We start from the raw sequence: 14,805 nt of genomic DNA, 5'->3' as shown, positions 1-14,805 counted from the left end.
ATCTTTCTCACCCACATACTTTCACTTAGACTACTGCTTAAATACACTCTAGCGCTCTAAAATTAGCTTGCATTACCTAATATTTATTTTTCTCTAACGCCTACAAAGCTTCTGGTGCCTGTAAGCCACTATCACATACTGTCTGCACACAGACCCACAATATTTATCTTTATTCATCTTCATGGCTGCAGCTGGTGCCATAATTGTTTGAGCAGCATAAACAAACATGTGAAGGAAGGTGTATCTTTCATCATTAAGTGTGCAAGCTACCCCTTTACAGGAAGTTTATTTAACATTATGTTTCAAGTAACTTTCCTAGTGGCCTTGCTATCCAGCTGCAGCCTCATAATACAGACTGCAGGTGACACCTCATCAGGTTCTTAACTGAAGCATATCTGCCTGTGTAATAAGCCACTGCCCTTCACCTAAAAACCAACTACTACTGCAAATCTGTGGTGCATCAGCATGTCATGTACAAATTTCACTGGTGTGACCCACAAAGTATTTTCCCACATGTCTGGCAATCTGCCATTACATACAGTTACCTAAATAAATTCCAAAAGTGTCAGCCAATGAATACCACAACACTGAAGTGTTTAGACAGCAGACCAGTATGCTAATATTAACATATAGCATTTAGATGTGAGACTCTACTATTTTGACAGCACTTTGAATCCCATCAATGTGATACAAGTCGATGGTGTTCACAACTGCAGCTGATGCACCTCTCATCCTGTGTCTAGGAGAAAGATTGGACAAACTCTGCATGCAATATTCATCATGTTACATACACAGAAGCTCTACCACATAAGCAGATACAGAGCCAGTCAAGACACAAAACACTAGCAAGCTTCAAGATTTCAAGAATAGACAACTACATCACAAACCAGTTTGTGTCACATGACACCAGTAGCTACTCAGTTATTAACTGCTTTCAAATACTAAATCTATCACTCTTTGTTCTGCACTAGCAATTCTTCCTGCAATAACAACATTCACCAACCTGGATTACAGCTGATTGACATTTCACAGGAACATAACTACAGCTACTAACACAATGCTAACCTGGTTTCTCTTACCACATGTCCCCTCGATATTTTAGGCTCATTCACACACCTCAGTCACAGTGTTTCACTGTTGTCAAGTAGACCTGCCCTGTGTACACCTGGATCAACACAAATATATCACCTGGTATTGTACTGAAAACGGAACTAAGTCCATCATTCCTACTACTATCTCACACAAGTCGCATTAACCCATCCATGCCCTGGTAATGACCTACACTGCTGTGTTTCAAAGTGTGCAATACGAATGCTGTTTTTAATGGTTCGTGAGGCTACTGTGTCTCTTCTTGCAGTCACTATTGTCTTCTGGCGCCATTGGATGAATAGAACCATGCTTGGTCTCTGTGGAGTTCCTCAGTAATTTGCATGGTCACAGGCTGTGTCTTCTTGTGTTGTACTTGATGTGTGAGTTAAAAGTTGCATTGCATATGAGCACTCTGTAATTAAATCGATAGGTATCGTAAGAAAGTACCACTGCAAGAGTAATGCAATTTGTGTTAGCAGTGAAGACAGTTTGGCCAAAATATTCGCTTGTTTTGAGAGTCTTGAAGACCTGCTACCTGCTCCAGTCAGAGTCATTTATCCCACACATTAGAGAAGTGTGTTTCATACGTATGCCTATGAGACACTAAACTCGGGATGTGAGAACATGGCGACAATAGCTGCCAACACGTCTTGCTGCCGCCTAGCGGCAGCTGTGTGAAACTGCTGCTGCTCTGGGTGGATGGTGCGAGAGCAAACGACTCTACGATCTAAGTTTTACACCCAAAACTGCCAAATCTACAGTTGACAGAGCTGCCACTTACTAAGAACGACACCTCGCAGTAATTAGTTCACAAATTAGCACTCGGCAGGCCTTGTGCTCCTCGCCAGAGCTGTGTAAACCTACGTCGAAGCCGAACCATGTTTGTCGCGACGCCATAACTATATATACAATTTAAGAGGGCTCCTCGAATGTACTCGCTTCGGCGGTACATATACTAAAATTGGAACGATACAGAGAAGATTAGCATGGCCCCTGCGCAAGGATGACACGCAAAATCGTGAAGCGTTCCACATTTTTTTTCGCAATCTCACTCTCTCATGCCTCACATCAGCTGCTAATACCATCAGCCAACTACACAAGTTTCGCTTCATATCTGCACCCATTTGTTACAAACTATGCTCTCCATTTACGCAGTTCTCCTCCACTTTCTTTCATTCACAACAGAACATGACAAAACTGGCAATAAACCTATCCCTTACATCACCAATGCACATCTAAAATGTCACTCTAATAACAAGTCAGCAAGCACACCAAAACCACAAGTACATGTCACTAGCACCCCTTCAACACAAATCACAGCCAGGCTAAGCCTAGCACAGGCAAAAGCCTCTTCTCTTCCTCAGTATCACACTCAGCTGTCACAGCATCTCTTGCTACTGTCTCAATCATGTCATTTCATAACACACACCTACTGCCACACACAACATTTGGAAACCTTACACCAACTTTACACAAGATAGCTGCATGTTCCAAATCTTTCTCACTCACATACTTTCACTTAGACTACTGCTTAAATACACTCTAGCGCTCTAAAATTAGCTTTCATTACCTAATATTTATTTTTCTCTAACGCCTACAAAGCTTCTGGTGCCTGTAAGCCACTATCACATACTGTCTGCACACAGACCCACAATATTTATCTTTATTCATCTTCATGGCTGCAGCTGATGCCATAATTGTTTGAGCAGCATAAACAAACATGTGAAGGAAGGTGTATCTTTCATCATTAAGTGTGCAAGCTACCCCTTTACAGGAAGTTTATTTAACATTATGTTTCAAGTAACTTTCCTAGTGGCCTTGCTATCCAGCTGCAGCCTCATAATACAGACTGCAGGTGACACCTCATCAGGTTCTTAACTGAAGCATATCTGCCTGTGTAATAAGCCACTGCCCTTCACCTAAAAACCAACTATTACTGCAAATCTGTGGTGCATCAACATGTCATGTACAAATTTCACTGGTGTGACCCACAAAGTATTTTCCCACATGTCTGGCAATCTGCCATTACATACAGTTACCTAAATAAATTCCAAAAGTGTCAGCCAATGAATACCACAACACTGAAGTGTTTAGACAGCAGACCAGTATGCTAATATTAACATATAGCATTTAGATGTGAGACTCTACTATTTTGACAGCACTTTGAATCCCATCAATGTGATACAAGTCGATGGTGTTCACAATTGCAGCTGATGCACCTCTCATCCTGTGTCTAGGAAAAAGATTGGACAAACTCTGCATGCAATATTCATCATGTTCCATACACAGAAGCTCTACCACATAAGCAGATACAGAGCCAGTCAAGACACAAAACACTAGCAAGCTTCAAGATTTCAGGAATAGACAACTACATCACAAACCAGTTTGTGTCACATGACACCAGTAGCTACTCAGTTATTAACTGCTTTCAAATACTAAATCTATCACTCTTTGTTCTGCACTAGCAATTCTTCCTGCAATAACAACATTCACCAACCTGGATTACAGCTGATTGACATTTCACAGGAACATAACTACAGCTACTAACACAATGCTAACCTGGTTTCTCTTACCACATGTCCCCTCGATATTTTAGGCTCATTCACACACCTCAATCACAGTGTTTCACTGTTGTCAAGTAGACCTGCCCTGTGTACACCTGGATCAACACAAATATATCACCTGGTATTGTACTGAAAACGGAACTAAGTCCATCATTCCTACTACTATCTCACACAAGTCGCATTAACCCATCCATGCCCTGGTAATGACCTACACTGCTGTGTTTCAAAGTGTGCAATACGAATGCTGTTTTTAATGGTTCGTGAGGCTACTGTGTCTCTTCTTGCAGTCACTATTGTCTTCTGACGCCATTGGATGAATCGAACCATGCTTGGTCTCTGTGGAGTTCCTCAGTAATTTGCATGGTCACAGGCTGTGTCTTCTTGTGTTGTACTTGATGTGTGAGTTAAAAGTTGCATTGCATATGAGCACTCTGTAATTAAATCGATAGGTATCGTAAGAAAGTACCACTGCAAGAGTAATGCAATTTGTGTTAGCAGTGAAGACAGTTTGGCCAAAATATTCGCTTGTTTTGAGAGTCTTGAAGACCTGCTACCTGCTCCAGTCAGAGTCATTTATCCCACACATTAGAGAAGTGTGTTTCATACGTATGCCTATAAGACACTAAACTCGGGATGTGAGAACATGGCGACAATAGCTGCCAACACGTCTTGCTGCCGCCTAGCGGCAGCTGTGTGAAACTGCTGCTGCTCTGGGTGGATGGTGCGAGAGCAAACGACTCTACGATCTAAGTTTTACACCCAAAACTGCCAAATCTACAGTTGACAGAGCTGCCACTTACTAAGAACGACACCTCGCAGTAATTAGTTCACAAATTAGCACTCGGCAGGCCTTGTGCTCCTCGCCAGAGCTGTGTAAACCTACGTCGAAGCCGAACCATGTTTGACGCGACGCCATAACTATATATACAATTTAAGAGGGCTCCTCGAATGTACTCGCTTCGGCGGTACATATACTAAAATTGGAACGATACAGAGAAGATTAGCATGGCCCCTGCGCAAGGATGACACGCAAAATCGTGAAGCGTTCCACATTTCTTTTCGCAATCTCACTCTCTCATGCGTCACATCAGCTGCTAATACCATCAGCCAACTACACAAGTTTCGCTTCATATCTGCACCCACTTGTCACAAAGTATGCTCTCCATTTACGCAGTTCTCCTCCACTTTCTTTCATTCACAACAGAACATGACAAAACTGGCAATAAACCTATCCCTTACATCACCAATGCACATCTAAAATGTCACTCTAATAACAAGTCAGCAAGCACACCAAAACCACAAGTACATGTCACTAGCACCCCTTCAACACAAATCACAGCCAGGCTAAGCCTAGCACAGGCAAAAGCCTCTTCTCTTCCTCAGTATCACACTCAGCTGTCACAGCATCTCTTGCTACTGTCTCAATCATGTCATTTCATAACACACACCTACTGCCACACACAACATTTGGAAACCTTACACCAACTTTACACAAGATAGCTGCATATTCCAAATCTTTCTCACTCGCATACTTTCACTTAGACTACTGCTTAAATACACTCTAGCGCTCTAAAATTAGCTTGCATTACCTAATATTTATTTTTCTCTAACGCCTACAAAGCTTCTGGTGCCTGTAAGCCAATATCACATACTGTCTGCACACAGACCCACAATATTTATCTTTATTCATCTTCATGGCTGCAGCTGGTGCCATAATTGTTTGAGCAGCATAAACAAACATGTGAAGGAAGGTGTATCTTTCATCATTAAGTGTGCAAGCTACCCCTTTACAGGAAGTTTATTTAACATTATGTTTCAAGTAACTTTCCTAGTGGCCTTGCTATCCAGCTGCAGCCTCATAATACAGACTGCAGGTGACACCTCATCAGGTTCTTAACTGAAGCATATCTGCCTGTGTAATAAGCCACTGCCCTTCACCTAAAAACCAACTACTACTGCAAATCTGTGGTGCATCAGCATGTCATGTACAAATTTCACTGGTGTGACCCACAAAGTATTTTCCCACATGTCTGGCAATCTGCCATTACATACAGTTACCTAAATAAATTCCAAAAGTGTCAGCCAATGAATACCACAACACTGAAGTGTTTAGACAGCAGACCAGTATGCTAATATTAACATATAGCATTTAGATGTGAGACTCTACTATTTTGACAGCACTTTGAATCCCATCAATGTGATACAAGTCGATGGTGTTCACAATTGCAGCTGATGCACCTCTCATCCTGTGTCTAGGAGAAAGATTGGACAAACTCTGCATGCAATATTCATCATGTTACATACACAGAAGCTCTACCACATAAGCAGATACAGAGCCAGTCAAGACACAAAACACTAGCAAGCTTCAAGATTTCAGGAATAGACAACTACATCACAAACCAGTTTGTGTCACATGACACCAGTAGCTACTCAGTTATTAACTGCTTTCAAATACTAAATCTACCACTCTTTGTTCTGCACTAGCAATTCTTCCTGCAATGACAACATTCACCAACCTGGATTACAGCTGATTGACATTTCACAGGAACATAACTACAGCTACTAACACAATGCTAACCTGGTTTCTCTTACCACATGTCCCCTCGATATTTTAGGCTCATTCACACACCTCAATCACAGTGTTTCACTGTTGTCAAGTAGACCTGCCCTGTGTACACCTGGATCAACACAAATATATCACCTGGTATTGTACTGAAAACGGAACTAAGTCCATCATTCCTACTACTATCTCACACAAGTCGCATTAACCCATCCATGCCCTGGTAATGACCTACACTGCTGTGTTTCAAAGTGTGCAATACGAATGCTGTTTTTAATGGTTCGTGCGGCTACTGTGTCTCTTCTTGCAGTCACTATTGTCTTCTGGCGCCATTGGATGAATAGAACCATGCTTGGTCTCTGTGGAGTTCCTCAGTAATTTACATGATCACAGGCTGTGTCTTCTTGTGTTGTACTTGATGTGTGAGTTAAAAGTTGCATTGCATATGAGCACTCTGTAATTAAATCGATAGGTATCGTAAGAAAGTACCACTGCAAGAGTAATGCTATTTGTGTTAGCAGTGAAGACAGTTTGGCCAAAATATTCGCTTGTTTTGAGAGTCTTGAAGACCTGCTACCTGCTCCAGTCATGGTCATTTATCCCACACATTAGAGAAGTGTGTTTCATACGTATGCCTATAAGACACTAAACTTGGGATGTGAGAACATGGCGACAATAGCTGCCAACACGTCTTGCTGCCGCCTAGCGGCAGCTGTGTGAAACTGCTGCTGCTCTGGGTGGATGGTGCGAGAGCAAACGACTCTACGATCTAAGTTTAACACCCAAAACTGCCAAATCTACAGTTGACAGAGCTGCCACTTACTAAGAACGACACCTCGCAGTAATTAGTTCACAAATTAGCACTCGGCAGGCCTTGTGTTCCTCGCCAGAGCTGTGTAAACCTACGTCGAAGCCGAACCATGTTTGACGCGACGCCATAACTATATATACAATTTCAGAGGGCTCCTCGAATGTACTCGCTTCGGCGGTACATATACTAAAATTGGAACGATACAGAGAAGATTAGCATGGCCCCTGCGCAAGGATGACACGCAAAATCGTGAAGCGTTCCACATTTTTTTTCGCAATCTCACTCTCTCATGCCTCACATCAGCTGCTAATACCATCAGCCAACTACACAAGTTTCGCTTCAAATCTGCACCCACTTGTCACAAAGTATGCTCTCCATTTACGCAGTTCTCCTCCACTTTCTGTCATTCACAACAGAACATGACAAAACTGGCAATAAACCTATCCCTTACATCACCAATGCACATCTAAAATGTCACTCTAATAACAAGTCAGCAAGCACACCAAAACCACAAGTACATGTCACTAGCACCCCTTCAACACAAATCACAGCCAGGCTAAGCCTAGCACAGGCAAAAGCCTCTTCTCTTCCTCAGTATCACACTCAGCTGTCACAGCATCTCTTGCTACTGTCTCAATCATGTCATTCCATAACACACACCTACTGCCACACACAACATTTGGAAACCTTACACCAACTTTACGCAAGATAGCTGCATGTTCCAAATCTTTCTCACTCACATACTTTCACTTAGACTACTGCTTAAATACACTCTACCGCTCTAAAATTAGCTTGCATTACCTAATATTTATTTTTCTCTAACTCCTACAAAGCTTCTGGTGCCCGTAAGCCACTATCACATACTGTCTGCACACAGACCCACAATATTTATCTTTATTCATCTTCATGGCTGCAGCTGATGCCATAATTGTTTGAGCAGCATAAACAAACATGTGAAGGAAGGTGTATCTTTCATCATTAAGTGTGCAAGCTACCCCTTTACAGGAAGTTTATTTAACATTATGTTTCAAGTAACTTTCCTAGTGGCCTTGCTATCCAGCTGCAGCCTCATAATACAGACTGCAGGTGACACCTCATCAGGTTCTTAACTGAAGCATATCTGCCTGTGTAATAAGCCACTGCCCTTCACCTAAAAACCAACTATTACTGCAAATCTGTGGTGCATCAGCATGTCATGTACAAATTTCACTGGTGTGACCCACAAAGTATTTTCCCACATGTCTGGCAATCTGCCATTACATACAGTTACCTAAATAAATTCCAAAAGTGTCAGCCAATGAATACCACAACACTGAAGTGTTTAGACAGCAGACCAGTATGCTAATATTAACATATAGCATTTAGATGTGAGACTCTACTATTTTGACAGCACTTTGAATCCCATCAATGTGATACAAGTCGATGGTGTTCACAATTGCAGCTGATGTACCTCTCATCCTGTGTCTAGGAGAAAGATTGGACAAACTCTGCATGCAATATTCATCATGTTACATACACAGAAGCTCTACCACATAAGCAGATACAGAGCCAGTCAAGACACAAAACACTAGCAAGCTTCAAGATTTCAGGAATAGACAACTACATCACAAACCAGTTTGTGTCACATGACACCAGTAGCTATTCAGTTATTAACTGCTTTCAAACACTAAATCTATCACTCTTTGTTCTGCACTAACAATTCTTCCTGCAATAACAACATTCACCAACCTGGATTACAGCTGATTGACATTTCACAGGAACATAACTACAGCTACTAACACAATGCTAACCTGGTTTCTCTTACCACATGTCCCCTCGATATTTTAGACTCATTCACACACCTCAATCACAGTGTTTCACTGTTGTCAAGTAGACCTGCCCTGTGTACACCTGGATAAACACAAATATATCACCTGGTATTGTACTGAAAACGGAACTATGTCCATCATTCCTACTACTATCTCACACAAGTCGCATTAACCCATCCATGCCCTGGTAATGACCTACACTGCTGTGTTTCAAATTGTGCAATACGAATGCTGTTTTTAATGGTTCGTGAGGCTACTGTGTCTCTTCTTGCAGTCACTATTGTCTTCTGACGCCATTGGATGAATAGAACCATGCTTGGTCTCTGTGGAGTTCCTCAGTAATTTACATGGTCACAGGCTGTGTCTTCTTGTGTTGTACTTGATGTGTGAGTTAAAAGTTGCATTGCATATGAGCACTCTGTAATTAAATCGATAGGTATCGTAAGAAAGTACCACTGCAAGAGTAATGCAATTTGTGTTAGCAGTGAAGACAGTTTGGCCAAAATATTCGCTTGTTTTGAGAGTCTTGAAGACCTGCTACCTGCTCCAGTCAGAGTCATTTATCCCACACATTAGAGAAGTGTGTTTCATACGTATGCCTATAAGACACTAAACTCGGGATGTGAGAACATGGCGACAATAGCTGCCAACACGTCTTGCTGCCGCCTAGCGGCAGCTGTGTGAAACTGCTGCTGCTCTGGGTGGATGGTGCGAGAGCAAACGACTCTACGATCTAAGTTTTACACCCAAAACTGCCAAATCTACAGTTGACAGAGCTGCCACTTACTAAGAACGACACCTCGCAGTAATTAGTTCACAAATTAGCACTCGGCAGGCCTTGTGCTCCTCGCCAGAGCTGTGTAAACCTACGTCGAAGCCGAAACATGTTTGACGCGACGCCATAACTATATATACAATTTAAGAGGGCTCCTCGAATGTACTCGCTTCGGCGGTACATATACTAAAATTGGAACGATACAGAGAAGATTAGCATGGCCCCTGCGCAAGGATGACACGCAAAATCGTGAAGCGTTCCACATTTTTTTTCGCAATCTCACTCTCTCATGCCTCACATCAGCTGCTAATACCATCAGCCAACTACACAAGTTTCGCTTCATATCTGCACCCACTTGTCACAAACTATGCTCTCCATTTACGCAGTTCTCCTCCACTTTCTTTCATTCACAACAGAACATGACAAAACTGGCAATAAACCTATCCCTTACATCACCAATGCACATCTAAAATGTCACTCTAATAACAAGTCAGCAAGCACACCAAAACCACAAGTACATGTCACTAGCACCCCTTCAACACAAATCACAGCCAGGCTAAGCCTAGCACAGGCAAAAGCCTCTTCTCTTCCTCAGTATCACACTCAGCTGTCACAGCATCTCTTGCTACTGTCTCAATCATGTCATTTCATAACACACACCTACTGCCACACACAACATTTGGAAACCTTACACCAACTTTACGCAAGATAGCTGCATGTTCCAAATCTTTCTCACTCACATACTTTCACTTAGACTACTGCTTAAATACACTCTACCGCTCTAAAATTAGCTTGCATTACCTAATATTTATTTTTCTCTAACTCCTACAAAGCTTCTGGTGCCCGTAAGCCACTATCACATACTGTCTGCACACAGACCCACAATATTTATCTTTATTCATCTTCATGGCTGCAGCTGATGCCATAATTGTTTGAGCAGCATAAACAAACATGTGAAGGAAGGTGTATCTTTCATCATTAAGTGTGCAAGCTACCCCTTTACAGGAAGTTTATTTAACATTATGTTTCAAGTAACTTTCCTAGTGGCCTTGCTATCCAGCTGCAGCCTCATAATACAGACTGCAGGTGACACCTCATCAGGTTCTTAACTGAAGCATATCTGCCTGTGTAATAAGCCACTGCCCTTCACCTAAAAACCAACTATTACTGCAAATCTGTGGTGCATCAGCATGTCATGTACAAATTTCACTGGTGTGACCCACAAAGTATTTTCCCACATGTCTGGCAATCTGCCATTACATACAGTTACCTAAATAAATTCCAAAAGTGTCAGCCAATGAGTACCACAACACTGAAGTGTTTAGACAGCAGACCAGTATGCTAATATTAACATATAGCATTTAGATGTGAGACTCTACTATTTTGACAGCACTTTGAATCCCATCAATGTGATACAAGTCGATGGTGTTCACAATTGCAGCTGATGTACCTCTCATCCTGTGTCTAGGAGAAAGATTGGACAAACTCTGCATGCAATATTCATCATGTTACATACACAGAAGCTCTACCACATAAGCAGATACAGAGCCAGTCAAGACACAAAACACTAGCAAGCTTCAAGATTTCAGGAATAGACAACTACATCACAAACCAGTTTGTGTCACATGACACCAGTAGCTATTCAGTTATTAACTGCTTTCAAACACTAAATCTATCACTCTTTGTTCTGCACTAGCAATTCTTCCTGCAATAACAACATTCACCAACCTGGATTACAGCTGATTGACATTTCACAGGAACATAACTACAGCTACTAACACAATGCTAACCTGGTTTCTCTTACCACATGTCCCCTCGATATTTTAGACTCATTCACACACCTCAATCACAGTGTTTCACTGTTGTCAAGTAGACCTGCCCTGTGTACACCTGGATCAACACAAATATATCACCTGGTATTGTACTGAAAACGGAACTATGTCCATCATTCCTACTACTATCTCACACAAGTCGCATTAACCCATCCATGCCCTGGTAATGAACTACACTGCTGTGTTTCAAAGTGTGCAATACGAATGCTGTGTTTAATGGTTCGTGAGGCTACTGTGTCTCTTCTTGCAGTCACTATTGTCTTCTGACGCCATTGGATGAATAGAACCATGCTTGGTCTCTGTGGAGTTCCTCAGTAATTTACATGGTCACAGGCTGTGTCTTCTTGTGTTGTACTTGATGTGTGAGTTAAAAGTTGCATTGCATATGAGCACTCTGTAATTAAATCGATAGGTATCGTAAGAAAGTACCACTGCAAGAGTAATGCAATTTGTGTTAGCAGTGAAGACAGTTTGGCCAAAATATTCGCTTGTTTTGAGAGTCTTGAAGACCTGCTACCTGCTCCAGTCAGAGTCATTTATCCCACACATTAGAGAAGTGTGTTTCATACGTATGCCTATAAGACACTAAACTCGGGATGTGAGAACATGGTGACAATAGCTGCCAACACGTCTTGCTGCCGCCTAGCGGCAGCTGTGTGAAACTGCTGCTGCTCTGGGTGGATGGTGCGAGAGCAAACGACTCTACGATCTAAGTTTTACACCCAAAACTGCCAAATCTACAGTTGACAGAGCTGCCACCTACTAAGAACGACACCTCGCAGTAATTAGTTCACAAATTAGCACTCGGCAGGCCTTGTGTTCCTCGCCAGAGCTGTGTAAACCTACGTCGAAGCCGAACCATGTTTGACGCGACGCCATAACTATATATACAATTTAAGAGGGCTCTTGGAATGTACTCGCTTCGGCGGTACATATACTAAAATTGGAACGATACAGAGAAGATTAGCATGGCCCCTGCGCAAGGATGACACGCAAAATCGTGAAGCGTTCCACATTTTTTTTCGCAATCTCACTCTCTCATGCCTCACATCAGCTGCTAATACCATCAGCCAACTACACAAGTTTCGCTTCATATCTGCACCCACTTGTCACAAACTATGCTCTCCATTTACGCAGTTCTCCTCCACTTTCTTTCATTCACAACAGAACATGACAAAACTGGCAATAAACCTATCCCTTACATCACCAATGCACATCTAAAATGTCACTCTAATAACAAGTCAGCAAGCACACCAAAACCACAAGTACATGTCACTAGCACCCCTTCAACACAAATCACAGCCAGGCTAAGCCTAGCACAGGCAAAAGCCTCTTCTCTTCCTCAGTATCACACTCAGCTGTCACAGCATCTCTTGCTACTGTCTCAATCATGTCATTTCATAACACACACCTACTGCCACACACAACATTTGGAAACCTTACACCAACTTTACACAAGATAGCTGCATGTTCCAAATCTTTCTCACTCACATACTTTCACTTAGACTACTGCTTAAATACACTCTAGCGCTCTAAAATTAGCTTGCATTACCTAATATTTATTTTTCTCTAACGCCTACAAAGCTTCTGGTGCCTGTAAGCCACTATCACATACTGTCTGCACACAGACCCACAATATTTATCTTTATTCATCTTCATGGCTGCCGCTGATGCCATAATTGTTTGAGCAGCATAAACAAACATGTGAAGGAAGGTGTGTCTTTCATCATTAAGTGTGCAATCTACCCCTTTACAGGAAGTTTATTTAACATTATGTTTCAAGTAACTTTCCTAGTGGCCTTGCTATCCAGCTGCAGCCTCGTAATACAGACTGCAGGTGACACCTCATCAGGTTCTTAACTGAAGCATATCTGCCTGTGTAATAAGCCATTGCCCTTCACCTAAAAACCAACTATTACTGCAAATCTGTGGTGCATCAGCATGTCATGTACAAATTTCACTGGTGTGACCCACAAAGTATTTTCCCACATGTCTGGCAATCTGCCATTACATACAGTTACCTAAATAAATTCCAAAAGTGTCAGCCAATGAATACCACAACACTGAAGTGTTTAGACAGCAGACCAGTATGCTAATATTAACATATAGCATTTAGATGTGAGACTCTACTATTTTGACAGCACTTTGAATCCCATCAATGTGGTACAAGTCGATGGTGTTCACAATTGCAGCTGATGCACCTCTCATCCTGTGTCTAGGAGAAAGATTGGACAAACTCTGCATGCAATATTCATCATGTTACATACACAGAAGCTCTACCACATAAGCAGATACAGAGCCAGTCAAGACACGAAACACTAGCAAGCTTCAAGATTTCAGGAATAGACAACTACATCACAAACCAGTTTGTGTCACATGACACCAGTAGCTACTCAGTTATTAACTGCTTTCAAATACTAAATCTATCACTCTTTGTTCTGCACTAGCAATTCTTCCTGCAATAACAACATTCACCAACCTGGATTACAGCTGATTGACATTTCACAGGAACATAACTACAGCTACTAACACAATGCTAACCTGGTTTCTCTTACCACATGTCCCCTCGATATTTTAGGCTCATTCACACACCTCAATCACAGTGTTTCACTGTTGTCAAGTAGACCTGCCCTGTGTACACCTGGATCAACACAAATATATCACCTGGTATTGTACTGAAAACGGAACTCTGTCCATCATTCCTACTACTATCTCACACAAGTCGCATTAAGCCATCCATGCCCTGGTAATGACCTACACTGCTGTGTTTCAAAGTGTGCAATACGAATGCTGTTTTTAATGGTTCGTGAGGCTACTGTGTCTCTTCTTACAGTCACTATTGTCTTCTGGCGCCATTGGATGAATAGAACCATGCTTGGTCTCTGTGGAGTTCCTCAGTAATTTACATGGTCACAGGCTGTGTCTTCTTGTGTTGTACTTGATGTGTGAGTTAAAAGTTGCATTGCATATGAGCACTCTGTAATTAAATCGATAGGTATCGTAAGAAAGTACCACTGCAAGAGTAATGCAATTTGTGTTAGCAGTGAAGACAGTTTGGCCAAAATATTCGCTTGTTTTGAGAGTCTTGAAGACCTGCTACCTGCTCCAGTCAGAGTCATTTATCCCACACATTAGAGAAGTGTGTTTCATACGTATGCCTATAATACACTAAACTCGGGATGTGAGAACATGGCGACAATAGCTGCCAACACGTCTTGCTGCCGCCTAGCGGCAGCTGTGTGAAACTGCTGCTGCTCTGGGTGGATGGTGCGAGAGCAAACGACTCTACGATCTAAGTTTTACACCCAAAACTGCCAAATCTACAGTTGACAGAGCTGCCACTTACTAAGAACGACACCTCGCAGT

General features: G+C 42.0%; 5 non-coding genes across 5 annotated transcripts; all 5 read left to right on the top strand.

Annotated features, from left to right (window-relative positions):
- The first annotated feature begins 2,020 nt into the window (after window positions 1-2,020).
- LOC126279468 (U6 spliceosomal RNA) lies at window positions 2,021-2,127 on the top strand. The gene has a single exon (XR_007550947.1). It is a non-coding gene; the product is annotated as a U6 spliceosomal RNA (small nuclear RNA).
- Window positions 2,128-4,603: 2,476 nt separating this feature from the next.
- LOC126279663 (U6 spliceosomal RNA) lies at window positions 4,604-4,710 on the top strand. The gene has a single exon (XR_007551130.1). It is a non-coding gene; the product is annotated as a U6 spliceosomal RNA (small nuclear RNA).
- A 2,476-nt stretch (window positions 4,711-7,186) lies between these two features.
- LOC126279467 (U6 spliceosomal RNA) lies at window positions 7,187-7,293 on the top strand. The gene has a single exon (XR_007550946.1). It is a non-coding gene; the product is annotated as a U6 spliceosomal RNA (small nuclear RNA).
- Window positions 7,294-9,769: 2,476 nt separating this feature from the next.
- Window positions 9,770-9,876, top strand: LOC126279466 (U6 spliceosomal RNA). The gene has a single exon (XR_007550945.1). It is a non-coding gene; the product is annotated as a U6 spliceosomal RNA (small nuclear RNA).
- Window positions 9,877-12,352: 2,476 nt separating this feature from the next.
- Window positions 12,353-12,459, top strand: LOC126279465 (U6 spliceosomal RNA). The gene has a single exon (XR_007550944.1). It is a non-coding gene; the product is annotated as a U6 spliceosomal RNA (small nuclear RNA).
- The last annotated feature ends 2,346 nt before the right edge of the window (window positions 12,460-14,805 follow it).

The sequence above is a fragment of the Schistocerca gregaria genome, chromosome 6 (genome assembly GCF_023897955.1).
Source record: "Schistocerca gregaria isolate iqSchGreg1 chromosome 6, iqSchGreg1.2, whole genome shotgun sequence".
In the NCBI taxonomy this organism is placed as follows: Eukaryota; Metazoa; Arthropoda; class Insecta; order Orthoptera; family Acrididae; genus Schistocerca; species Schistocerca gregaria.
This window is presented reverse-complemented; position numbering and strand designations above follow the sequence as displayed.